Source organism: Gorilla gorilla, chromosome 11 (genome assembly GCF_029281585.2).
Source record: "Gorilla gorilla gorilla isolate KB3781 chromosome 11, NHGRI_mGorGor1-v2.1_pri, whole genome shotgun sequence".
Lineage (NCBI taxonomy): Eukaryota > Metazoa > Chordata > Mammalia > Primates > Hominidae > Gorilla > Gorilla gorilla.
Window position 1 is genome coordinate 74,261,691 of NC_073235.2, and position 12,935 is coordinate 74,274,625.

Below are 12,935 nucleotides of genomic sequence, written 5' to 3' on the forward strand. Positions count from 1 at the left end.
GCTATCAAAGATTCCTGAGGGCCAAACACAGTGGCTCATGTCTAATCCCTGTGCTTTGGGAGGCCAAGGCAGGAGGACTGCTTGAGCTCAGGAGTTTGAAACCAACCTGAGCAATATGTTAGGTTGGTGCAAAAGTAATTGTGGAAACTGCAACCTAAAAGCAAGACCCCTGTCTGTATAAAAAATCAAAAAAACAAAAACAAAAAACGCAAAAAACCAGCAGGTGCAGTAGCATGCATCCGTAGTCCTAGCTACTCATGAGGCCGAGGTAGGAGGATCACTTGAACCAAGGAGTTTGAAACCAGCCTAAGCAACATAACAAGACCCCATCTCTTAAAAAAAAAAAAGAAAAATCCTGAGGTAATATCAGTAGGACTTAGAAGTTAATTGCAAGAGGCTCCCACTGGCCGAAGATGAGACAACTTGAGTATTTAAAAAAAAAAAAGACCAGGCGGCCATGGTGGCTCACACCTGTAATCTCAGCACTTTGGGAGGCTCAGGCGGGCAGATCACCTGAGGTCGGGAATTGGAGACCAGCCTGGCCAACATGGTGAAACCCTGTCTCTACTAAAAATACAAAAATTAGCCTGGCATGGTGGTAGGTGCCTGTAATCCCAGCTACTTGGGAGGCTGAGGCACGAGAATCGCTTGAACCTGGGAGGTCGAGGCTGCAGTGAGCTGAGCTCATGCCACTGCACTCCAGCCTGGGTGACAGAGCGAGACTCTATCTCAAAAAAAAAAAAAAAATCCAAAGGTTTAAAACATATCAAATATGTTTAATTCTTTGACACTGTTCAAAGAAATTCTCATTGGTCATCTCTGGAAGATGCTGGGGAAATATTTTGAAAACAAAAAAATCAAGCATTTATCCTGTTTTTCCCCTCTGTGTAACCAAATAATTGTTACGTTTCTCTTTATAAAACTATCTCAGCTAATATATAATAGAATATCACCATTTTGCAACTCCTGATGAAATAATGGTTGAAGGTAATTATCAAAGGCTGCTAGTATTACCAAAAGAGACATTATTCTGTGCCTTCTTTTGGATGTACACGTAACACACCCACAAAGTATTCTCTTTTTTTTTTTTGAGACAGAGTCTCGCTCTGTCGCCCAGGCTGGAGTGCAGTGGCGCAATCTCGGCTCACTGCAAGCTCCGCCTCCCAGGTTCACGCCATTCTCCTGCCTCAGCCTCCCCAGTAGCTGGGACTACAGGCGCCCGCCACCACACCCAGCTAATTTTTTGTATTTTTTAGTAGAGACAGGGTTTCACCGTGTTAGCCAGGATGGTCTCAATCTCCTGATCTCGTGACCCACCGGCCTCGGCCTCCCAAACTGCTGGGATTACAGGCGTGAGCCACTGCACCCGGCCTCCACAAAGTATTCTTACCAAAAAAAAAAAAAAAAAAAAAATTGATCATGAATGCTGTCAAGCCTCTAGAACATAACTACCAATTTATAGAAAATTCAGGGAAATAGAAACAGCTAAACACCACCACAACGATGCAATCACCAAAATTGAGAATGTAGGAAACTACAGGACAAACAGGCTGAAGTCTTATGTGCAAGTAAAAAAGAGGAGGAGAGGGAAACCAAAGACTAAAAAGAGATTTAGGAGTGATATCAATCATATTCCATGTATGGACTTCACTTGGATACTGATTCAAACTGTGTGTGTGTGAGAGAGAGAGAGAGAAGGAAAGAGAGAGTGACAGACACAGTTGGGGAAATGGTAGTGTTAGATTTAAGAGAGATATCAACTATATTCCATGTATGGACTTTACTTGGATACTGATTCAAACTGTGCATGTATATGTGTATGTGTGTGTGTGTGTGTGTGCATGCACGTGTGAGAGAGAGAGAAGGAAAGAGACTGACAGAGTTGGCGAAATGGTGGTGTTAATGTATTTTTTTCAAAAGTCCTTAACACTTAGAGGTATATAAGGAAATATTTCTGGGTGATCTGATATCTGGGGTTTGTTTCAGAATAATTCAGTAAGGGTGGAAGAGACATGGATGATGTATAATTGAAACAGGATTAGCTATGAGTTGATCATTTTTGAAGCTGTGTGATGAGTAAAAATTGTAAATATTACAGTATTCTGTTTACTTTGTATACGTTTGAATTTTTCCAAAAGTTAAGTCAATACAGCATATACCTTTGTTAATAAATTTGAAAACCTTGACAATACAGAAGAAAAACTAAGGAAAATATAAATTGGTGAAGTTGATCTAAGAAGTAAAAACTTAAATAGACCAGTAAACCAAAAAGAAGTTGAAAAGGTTACCAAAGATTACTCCCTTGAAATACGTAAGCTTCTTTTTTGAGACAGGGTCTCATTCTGTCACCCAGGCTGGAATACAGTGTCACGATTTCAACTCACTGCAACCTCTATCTCTAGGGCTCAACTGATTCTCCCATCTCAGCCTCAGTAGCTGGGACCGCAGGTACATGCCACCTCTCCTGGCTAATGCTTGTGCTTTTTTGTAGAGACAGGATTTCACCATGTTGCCCAGGCTGGTCTCGAACTGGTGGGCTCAAGTGATCTGCCTGCCTTGGCCTCCCAAAGTGCTGAGAATACAGGCACGAGCGACCACGCCTGGCTGAAAGACATAAGCTTTAAAGGCACAATTTCTAGAGCTTTAGTAACAGCTATTCTAGAAACTAGAAAACGATGGAAAATGCAGTGAACACCAAACCAGACATGGACAGTACAAAGTCAAAACAAAAGAATAAGCCAATCTCAGGAATGAACAAAAATGCAAAAATTGAACGTGTGGATTAAGATATCACAGCCAAGTAGGCTTAATCCTAGAAATTTTTAAATGTTTCACTATGAGAAAATGTATTAATATTGCTAATCATATGTAAAAATTAAAGAGAAAAATCTCAGTGGAGGCAAAAAAGTATATGATAAAATTTAATACCTATTCTTGATTTTAAAAGAAAAAAGAAACACCAGAATAAATTAGGAATAGTGAAAACTCTTAAGTCAATAAAGGGTATCTATCAGCCCCGCGTGGTGGCTTATGCCTGTAATCCCAGCACTTTTGGAGGCTGAAATAGGCGGATCACCTGAGCTCGGGAGTTCAAGACCAGCCTGACCAACATGGAGAAACTCCATCTCTACTAAAAGTACAAAATTACCCGGGCCTGGTGGTGCATGCCTGTAATCCCAGCTACTCAGGAGGCTGAGGCAGGAGAATCGCTTGAACCTGGGAGGCAGAGGTTGCGGTGAGCCAAGATCGTGTCATTGCACTCCAGCCTACGCAACAAGAGCGAAACTCTGTCTCAAAAAAAAAAATCGTATCTATCAGAAACCTACAGCGAGCATCACACTTAAGAGTGAGATGTTAGAATCATTCTCACTAATGCTAGAGAAATGCGAGGATGCTTGCTATCACACTCCTGTTTAACATGGTGGTAGAAGTCCAAGCATCTGCATTAAGATAAGAAAATAAAATGTAAATATTGAAAAGACACAAAACCACCTTTGCAGATAAAATTTTTAACCATCAGAGGACAAGATAATCAGCCAACTGAAAAATATTGCAAGAGTTCATTAAGATGACTGAGTATAAGATTAGCATATCCAAATTGCCTATTACATCAGTTAGAAAATGTAATGGGAAATAACTCTGTTCATAATACGAATGAAAATATTTAAACCTAAGCATACTACCAATAAAAGGAGTTTGTAAAACCTAATACTTAAGAATATAAAATTTTGCTGAAGGATATTAAAAAATCTGAAAAATGGACAGACCTGAGATGGAAAGATCCCATATTATCAAATATCAGTATACATCCTAAAGCAAATTATAAATTTCCAAGGAAAATTCCAACAGAATTTTTAACTAGAACTTGAAAAAATGTTGATTGTATAACTCATGGAAGAGAAATGATAGAAAAATAAGCAACATAATTTTGAAAATGAACACAGAAGGCGAACTTGCTCTCCCAAATGCTACTTCATATTGCAACTGGCCTTCCCTCCATATTTGCAGGTTCTATATCCATGGATTCAACTAACCAACTTGAAAATATTGGGAAAAAACTATTAAAAATAACAATACCCAATAAAAATAATGCAAATAAAAACCCAATATAGCTATTTACGTGCATTTACATTGTATTAGGTACAAGTAATCTAGAGATGATTTAAAGTACATGGGAGTATGAGCGTAGGTTATATGGAAATACTAAAACATTTTATTTGGGGAATTGAGCATCCTTGAATTTTGGTATCTGTGAGGGATCCTGGAAATGAGGAGTAGATATACTGATTTCAAATAGAGAATACTCCAGAGCAAGGAAAGTTATCAGGAATAAAAAGGGGCATTATATAATGATAAAGGGGTCAATACTCCAGGAAGACAGAACAATTCTTACGTATGCTCCCAACAAGACAGCATCAAAATATGTGAGGCAAAAACTGATTGAACTACAAGGAGTTCACTAGTATGGTTAGAGGCTTCAACACTCCTCTATCAGAAAAGGACAGATCCAGCAGGCAGAAGATCAATCAGTAAGGACATAGTTGAACTCAGCAACACCATCAATCAACTGGATGTGATGGATGTCTATTGACTACTACTTAAAACAACAGCAGAATGCACATTCTTATCAAGCTTACATGAAACACTCACAAAGACCACATTCTGGGCCATAAAAACACACTTTAAAACATTTAAAAGAATAAACATATAATATCTATTCTCAGGCCTCAAAGGAATTAAACTAGAAATCAATAACAAAGATAGCTGGAAACCTTAAAATACTTGGAGATTGAACAACACACTTCTAAATAACACGAGTCAAAGAAGAAATCTCAACAGAAAATTTAAAATATTTTGAAATATATGAAAATGAGGGCAGGTGCAGTGGCTCATGCCTGTAATCCCAACACTTTGGGAGGCTGAGGCAGGCAGATCACTTGAGATCAGGAGTTTGAGACCAGCCTGGCCAACATGGTGAAACCCCATCTCCACTAAAAATTAAAAAATGAGATGGGCTTGGTGGTGCAGGCCTATAATCCCAGCTACTCAGGGGGCTGAGGCAAGAGAATCGCTTGAGCCCAGGGGGAAGAGGTTGCAGTGAGCTGAGATTACACCACTGCACTCCAGCCTGGGTGATAGAGCAAGATTCTGTCTCAAAAAAACAAAACATATATATATGAAAATGAAAATACAACTCATCAAAATTTATGGGATGCAGTGAAAGCAGTGCTTGCAGAGAAATTTATTACATTGAATGTATATATAAGAAGAAAAATCTAAAATCAGTAATCTAAGCTCTCACCTTATAAATAAATCCAACATAAGCAGCAGAAAAAAGAAATGGAAAAAAAGAAAAAAGAAAGAAATGGAACAGAAATCAGTGACATTGAAAACAGAAAATCAGTAGAGAAAACCAACAAAGCCAAAAGCTCGTTCTTTGAAAAGATCAATAAAATTGATAAGCCTCTAGCCAGGGCCAAGAAAAAAAGAAGATACAAATTACTGATACCAGAAATGAAAAAGGGCCATCACTATAGATCCCATGGGCATGAAAATGGTAACAAAGAAATACTGTGAACAGCTCTATGCCCACAAAATGTGAAACACAAAACTGGCCTGGCACGGTGGCTCACGTCTATGATCCCACCACTTTGGGAGACAGAGGTGGGTGGATCACGAGGTCAGGAGATCGAGATCATCCTGGCCAACATGGTGAAACCCCATCTCTACTAAAAATAAAAAAATTAGCTGGGCATGGTGGTGTGTACCTGTAGTCCCAGCTACTCAGGAGGCTGAGGCAGGAGAATGGCTTGAACCTGGGAGGTGGAGGTTGCAGTGAGCCAAGATCACGCCACTGCACTCCAGCCTGGGTGACAGAACGAGATTCCGTCTCAAACAAACAAACAAACAAACAAACTATAAAACTCCTAGAAGATAACAAAGGAGAAAAACCTTTGATAAGGAGATAACCTGGAGTATGATAATAATATTTTAGATACAACACTAAATATATGATCCATGAAAGAAATAATTGATAAGCCAATTTCATTAAAATTTAAAACTTCTGCCTCTGGGAAAACAATGTGAAGTTAATGAAAAGATAAGCCATAGACTGGGAGAAAATATTTGCAAAAGACATCTGATAAAAGGCTGTTATCCAAAAAAATACAAGGAACTTTAAAAACTCAACAATAAAAAAAAACAGACAACCTAATTTAAAAATGAGCAAAAGACCTGAATGGGACACTTCACCAAAGAACACATACAGATGGCAAGTAAGCATATGAAAAGATACTCCTCCACATCATATGTCATGAGGAAGCTGCAGATTAAAACAACAATGAGATACTACTACACACCAATTAGAATGGCCAAAATCCAAAATACTGACAACAACAAATGCTGACAAGTATATGGAGCAACAAGAACTCTTAATTCATTGCTGATGGGAATGCAAAATGGTAGAGCCACTTTGGAAGACAGTTTGGCAGTTTCTTACAAAACTAAACATACTCAATCCATACAGTCCAGCAATTGCACTTCTTGGTATTTACCCAAATGAGCTGAAAACATGTCTACACAAAAACCTGCATAGAGAAGTCCATAGCACCTTTATTCATAATTGCCAAAACTTGGAAGCAACCAAGATGTCCTTTAGTAGATGAGTGTCTAAATAAATTGTGGTACATCCAGACTTTGGAATATTATTCACCATGAAAAAGAAATGAGCTATGAAGCCATAAAAAGGCATACAAAAAACTTAAATTGATATTCCTGCTGAGGCAGGAGGATCACTTCAGCCTAGGAGTTCAAGATCAGCCGAAGCAATATAGTGAGATCTCATCTCTACCAAAACAAAACAAAACAAAAAAACAAGTGAAAGAAGCCAATCTGAAAAGGATACATACTGCGTAACTCAAAGTATATGATACTCTGGAAAAGGCAAAACTATGGGGATAGTAAAAAGATTAGTGGTTGTCAGGTATTGGGGGAAGGGAGGGATGTCAGGAACTGGGGGAAGGGAGGGATGAATAGGCAGAGCAGAGTATTTTTAGGGCAATGAAATTATTTTTTACAATGATAAACACACGTCTTTATACCTTTGTCAAAACCTATCAATTAGAACCAAGTGATCACAGCAGAAAAAAAAAAAAGAAAGAAAAAGAAAAAAACCTATAGAATGTATACCGCCAAAAGTGAACCCTAATGTAAACTATGGACTTTGGGTGACAATGATGAGTCAATGTAGGTTCATCAAACATACACCACTGTGGTGTGGGATGTTGATTCGGGGAAGGGTGTCCAAGTGTGGGGAAAGGAAAGTGGTATATAAGAACTCTGTTTTCCACTCAATTTTGCTATGAACCTAAAACTGCTCTAAAAGATAAAGTTTATTAATTTTTTTAAAAAAGATTCGCCGCCTCATCCTGTGTTCAATTTTTTTTAAAAAAAATTATATGCGCAGAAAAGGATTGGTAGAAATATTGCAGAGTTGATATCCAGATAACAAAGAATGTCTGTAAGTCAATAAAGAAAAAAATTGTAAACCCTATTTAAAATTTAAAAGTAGGCAGTTCACAGAAAGCACACAAATAGGGAACTTCATTCCTAGGAAGATGGCAGGCTACGTTATTTGTATCAGCACTAAAAACTAAAAATGCTAGATTGTTTAAAATTTTCAAAGCACTGAAAAGCTGAGAATATAAGTCAGCAATCTAAGGAAAAGCCAGAACCTAGAGAAGTAAGGTGAGCATTTAAGCAGCTTTTGCACTGTAGGATAATACCAAGTCTTCAAGTGTACTAACATCCTTATATAAAAAAGAGCAGAGTGAATCAATCCAACTTCAATTTTAGAAAATTAAGTATGCATATTATAGATTTACTAAAACAATAAACAAAGTACATAAACTCCAAACAGTGGGGAAAGAATAGAAAAATAAAAATAATTGCTCTAAAACACCCAAGAATATATTAAAAATAAGTAGAGATGGGTCAAAGGAATCACAAATTGAAATGTTATACTTAAATACAAATAAGGTATATCTGTAATTACATTAAATGCACTAAAATGCTTCCACTGAAAGAGTGAAGTCAGACTACACTTTTTTAAAAATGCAAATATATGCTGCTTATAAGTGACATACCTCAAATTAGAGAAAATGTGAAAATAAAAGGAGAAAATTTTCCTTGTAAATATTAAAAAAGAAAAATATAGTTACAGTAATATCAAAAAGAATAAATTTTCAGACAAAAAGCATTACTAGAGATTTAAAAAAGAGATAATGACAAAAGAATCAATTCATCTGGAAGCTCTTAATAATTTTGTCTTGATGTACCTAATGACATAACCTTAAAATGTAAAAAGCAAACATTGACAGAACTACAAGGAGAAATAGAGAATACAAAATTGTAATAGGAAAGTTTAACATGCTTTTTGTTTTTTTACCAATTGACAGAACAAGCAAACAAAAAGTAGGATGTAGACATTTTAAATAAATTGCTGTACTTGACCAAATAATGCCATGTGTGAAAGTAGTGAGTACACACATGCCTTCACACAGAGTACCTATCAATAGCAGAATACATATTCTTGTAAGTGTTCATGCAATATTTATTTTAAAATGACCATCTATGGAGCCAAGAGGATTTCAAAAGGATTGTAATCATAGATAGCGTGTCCTTAGACCACAATGCAATTATGTTAGGAATCAATAATAAAAACTAATATATATTTTCCCAAATTTTGAAATTAAGAAACATTCTTCTAAAATAACTCGTGAGTCCAAGAAGAAATAATAATCAATGAAGAGTTCCTTCTCAGTTTCTAGCATATGATGATTAGAAAAGAGTTCTTAAAAAAAAATAGTGAAAATGTCCTAGCTTTCTTTAAATAATAATAATGAGGGGCTGGGCATAATGGCTCACACCTGTAATCCCAACACTTTAAGAGGCTGAGATGGAAGGATTCCTTCAGCCCAGGAGTTTGAAACCAGCCTGGGTAACATAGGGAAATCCTATCTCTACCAAAAAAAAAAAAAAAAATTACAAATTAGCTGGCTTTGGTGTCATACACCTGTGGTCCCAGCTACTTGGGAGGCTGAGGTGGGGGATTACTTAAGCCTGGGAAGTCAAGGCTGCAGTGAGCTGTGATTATGCCACTGCACTCCAGCCTGGGCGACAGAGTGAAAACCCTATCTGAGAGAGAGTGAGAGAGTGAGTGAGGGTGAGGAAGAGAGAGAGAGAGAGACATCTCAAGAAGTTAGAAAGAGAATGGTAGGCAGGGCATGGTGGCTCACACCTGTAATCCTAGCACTTTGGGAGGCTGAGGTGGGTGGGTCACTTGGGGTCAGGAGTTCAAGACCAGCCTGGCCAACATGGTGAAATCCCGTCTCTACCAAAAAACAAAAATTAGCAAGGCATGGTGGGGGTGCCTGTAATCCCAGCTGCTCAGAAGGCTGAGACAGGAGAATCACTTGATCCCAGGAGGCGGAGGTTGCAGTGAGCCGAGATTGCATCACTGCACTCCAGCCTGGATGACAGATGAGACTCTGTTTCAAAAAAAAAAAGAAAAGAAAAGAAAAAAAAAGAAAGAATGGCAAAATAGCCTAAGAAAATAGAAGAAAAACAGATAAGAGCAAAAATTAACAAAATAGCTGGGCCTGATGGCTCACACCTGTAATCTCAGCAATTTGGGAGGCTGAGGCAGGCGGATCACTTGAGGCCAGGAGTATGAGACCAGCCTGGCCAACATGGTGAAACCCTGTCTCTACTAAAAATATAAAAATTAGCCAAGCATGGTGGCATGCACCTGTAATCTCAGCCACTTGGGAGGCCAAGGCAGGAGAATCACTTGAACCCAAGAGGCAGAGGTTGCAATGAGCCAAAGTCATGCCACTGCACTCCAACCTGAGTGACAGAGCGAGACTCTGTCAAAAAAAAAAAAAAAAAAAGGATCAACACAGCCAGAAGTCAGTTCTCTGTAAAAACTAATAAAATTGACCAATCTCTGGACTGAATCATTAAAATACAGAAAGAAGTCACAAACAATATCAGAAATGAATAAGAAGAAATATTAAATGCTATAGGACCAGGTGTGGTGACTCATGCCCATAAACCTAGCACATTAGGAAGCTGAGGGGCAAGGATCACTTGAGCCTCAGTTCAAGACCAACTTGGGCAACATAGTGAGACCCTGTCTCTACAAAAAGTAAGAAGTAAAATATTAGCCAGGCTTGGTGGCAGGCACCTGTAGCTCCAGACACTTGGGAGCCCAAGGTGGGAGGATCACTTGAGCCCAGGTGGTCAAGGCTGCAGTGAGCTATAATGGTGCCTCTGCACTTCAGCATGGCTGGCAGAGTGACCCTTTCTCTTTGTCTCTATTTATTTATTTATTATTTAATTAAATGTATTTCATTTATTTCATTTATTACATATAATTTAAAATGCTACAGACATTAAAAATAAAATACTTTTAAAATTTAAATAAAACTGGCCGGGCACAGTGGCTCACGCCTGTAATCCCAGCACTTTGGGAGGCCGAGGTGGGAGGATCACGAGGTCAGGAGATCGACACCATCCTGGCTAACATGGTGAAACCTCGTCTCTACTAAAAATACAAAAAATTAGCCAGGCGTGGTGGCGGGTGCCTGTAGTCCCAGCTACTCGGGAGGCTGAGGCAGGAGAATGGCATGAACCCGGGAGGCGGAGCTTGTAGTGAGCAGAGATTGAGCCTGGGCGACAGAGCGAGACTCTGTCTCAAAAAAAAAAAAAAAAAAAAAAATTAATGAAACTGAAAAATTCCTAGAAAACTTAAAATTTAACAAAACTGAACCAAGAATTTTTTTTTTTTTTTTTTTTTTTTTTTTGTGATGGAGTTTTGCTCTTGTTGCCCAGGTTGGAGTGCAATGGTGTGATCTCGGCTTCCCAAAGTGCTGGGATTACAGGCGTGAGCCACCATGCCCGACCAGAAGGAATTCTTAAAACCTGAAAATCTGAAGAACTAAAAGAAAAAAAGAAGCAAAATGAAGAAAGCCTCAGAGACCTGTGTAGCACCATCAAGCATACCAATGTATGTATAATTGGAATTTCAGAACTCTATACTGCAGAAGACAACAGGGAGTGGCCAAGCACGGTGGCTGACACCTGTAATCCCAGCACTTTGGGAGGCCAAGGTAGGTGGATCACCTGAGGTCAGGAGTTCGAGACCAGCCTGGCTAACATGGCAAAACCCTGTCTCTATTAAAAATATAAAAATTAGCCAGGCATGGTGGCACACGCCCATAGTCCCAGCTACTTGGGAGATTGAGGTGGGAGAATCACTTGAACCCAAGAAGTGGAGGTTGCAGTGAGCCAAGATCATGCCACTGTACTCCAGCCTGGGTGACAGAGCAAGACTCTGTCTCAGGAAACAAACAAACAAACAAAAAAAGACAGTGAGCAAACGGAATAAAAAGAGATCAACATTTAGGCACGTAATATTCAAAAAGAGGAATTTTTGAAAGCAGCAAAAGATGACTTACCATATATAAGGGAACAACAACATGATCAACAGTTGATTTCTCATCAGAAATCATGGATGCCATAAGGCAGGAAGATGACATATTCAAAGCTGAAAGGAAAAAAAAAAAAACCTGTCAGTCAAGAATTCTATGTCCAGCAAAATTATTCTTCAAAAATGAAGCTAAAATAATGACATTATTAAACAAATGACTGACGGTATTTGTTGCTAGACAACCTACCTTGCAATAAATTATTAAAGGAAGTCCTATTATCTAAAAAGAAATAGCAGTAGTGTTTTAGACCATTTTATGCTGCCATAACAGAATACCACAGATTGGGTAATTTATAATTAACAGATATTTGGCTCACAGTTCTGGAGGCAGGGAAGTCCAAGAGCATGGTGCTGGCATCTGGCAAGGACCTTTGTGCTCCATCATCCCTTGGTGGAGGGCAAGACGGGTGAGAGCAAGAAGGGCCAAACCCACTTTTATAACAAACCCACTCTTGAGATAACCAACCAACTACTGAGACAAATATGTTAATCCATTCATGAGGGCAGAGCCCTCATGAACTAATTACCTCTTAGAGGTCCCACTTTTTAACATGGTTGCATTTGGGATTAAATTTTCAACACATGAACCTTGTTGGATACATTCAAACCATAGCAGATGGTAACTCGAATTCACATGAATGAAAAACACCTATAAAGGCAATATATAGGTAAATATAAGACTACATATATATTTTTTATCTTGATTTAAAATACAACTGCAAGGAACAGTATAAAACTTTACTGTGTGGTTACAATATATACAAATGTAATATATATGACAATAGCAAAAGGAGGGAAAGAAATGGAGCTATATTAGAGCTACGTTTTTATATTTTACTGGAACTTACTGGAATATATTTTCCAGAATTAATATGAATCAGTACATTGTGATAAATTAAGACATATATTTTAACCCCTAGATAAATCACTAAGAAAATAACTCCAAAAAATAGTTAAAAAACTTATAATAGAACACTATAAAATATGTATTTTTAACACAAAAGAAAGCAGTAAAGGAGAAAGGAACAAGAAAAAAAAGAAGAGACATAGAAAATAAAACCCAATTATCAAAACCAGTGAGTTCAGCAAGGTTGTAAGATACAAAATCAACATACAAAAATCAGCTGTTTCTCTGTATAACAATGAATAATCTGAAAATGAAGAAAATTACATTAATAAAAACATCATAAATAAAATATTTAAGGGCCGGGCACGGTGGCTCATGTCTGTAATCCCAGCACTTTGGGAGGCCGAGGCAGGCAGATCACAAGGTCGGGAGTTCGAGACCAGCCTGGCCAACATGGTGAAACCCTGTCTCTACTAAAGATACAAAAATTAGCCGGGCGTGGTGGTGTGTGTCTGTAATCCCAGCTACTCAGGAGGC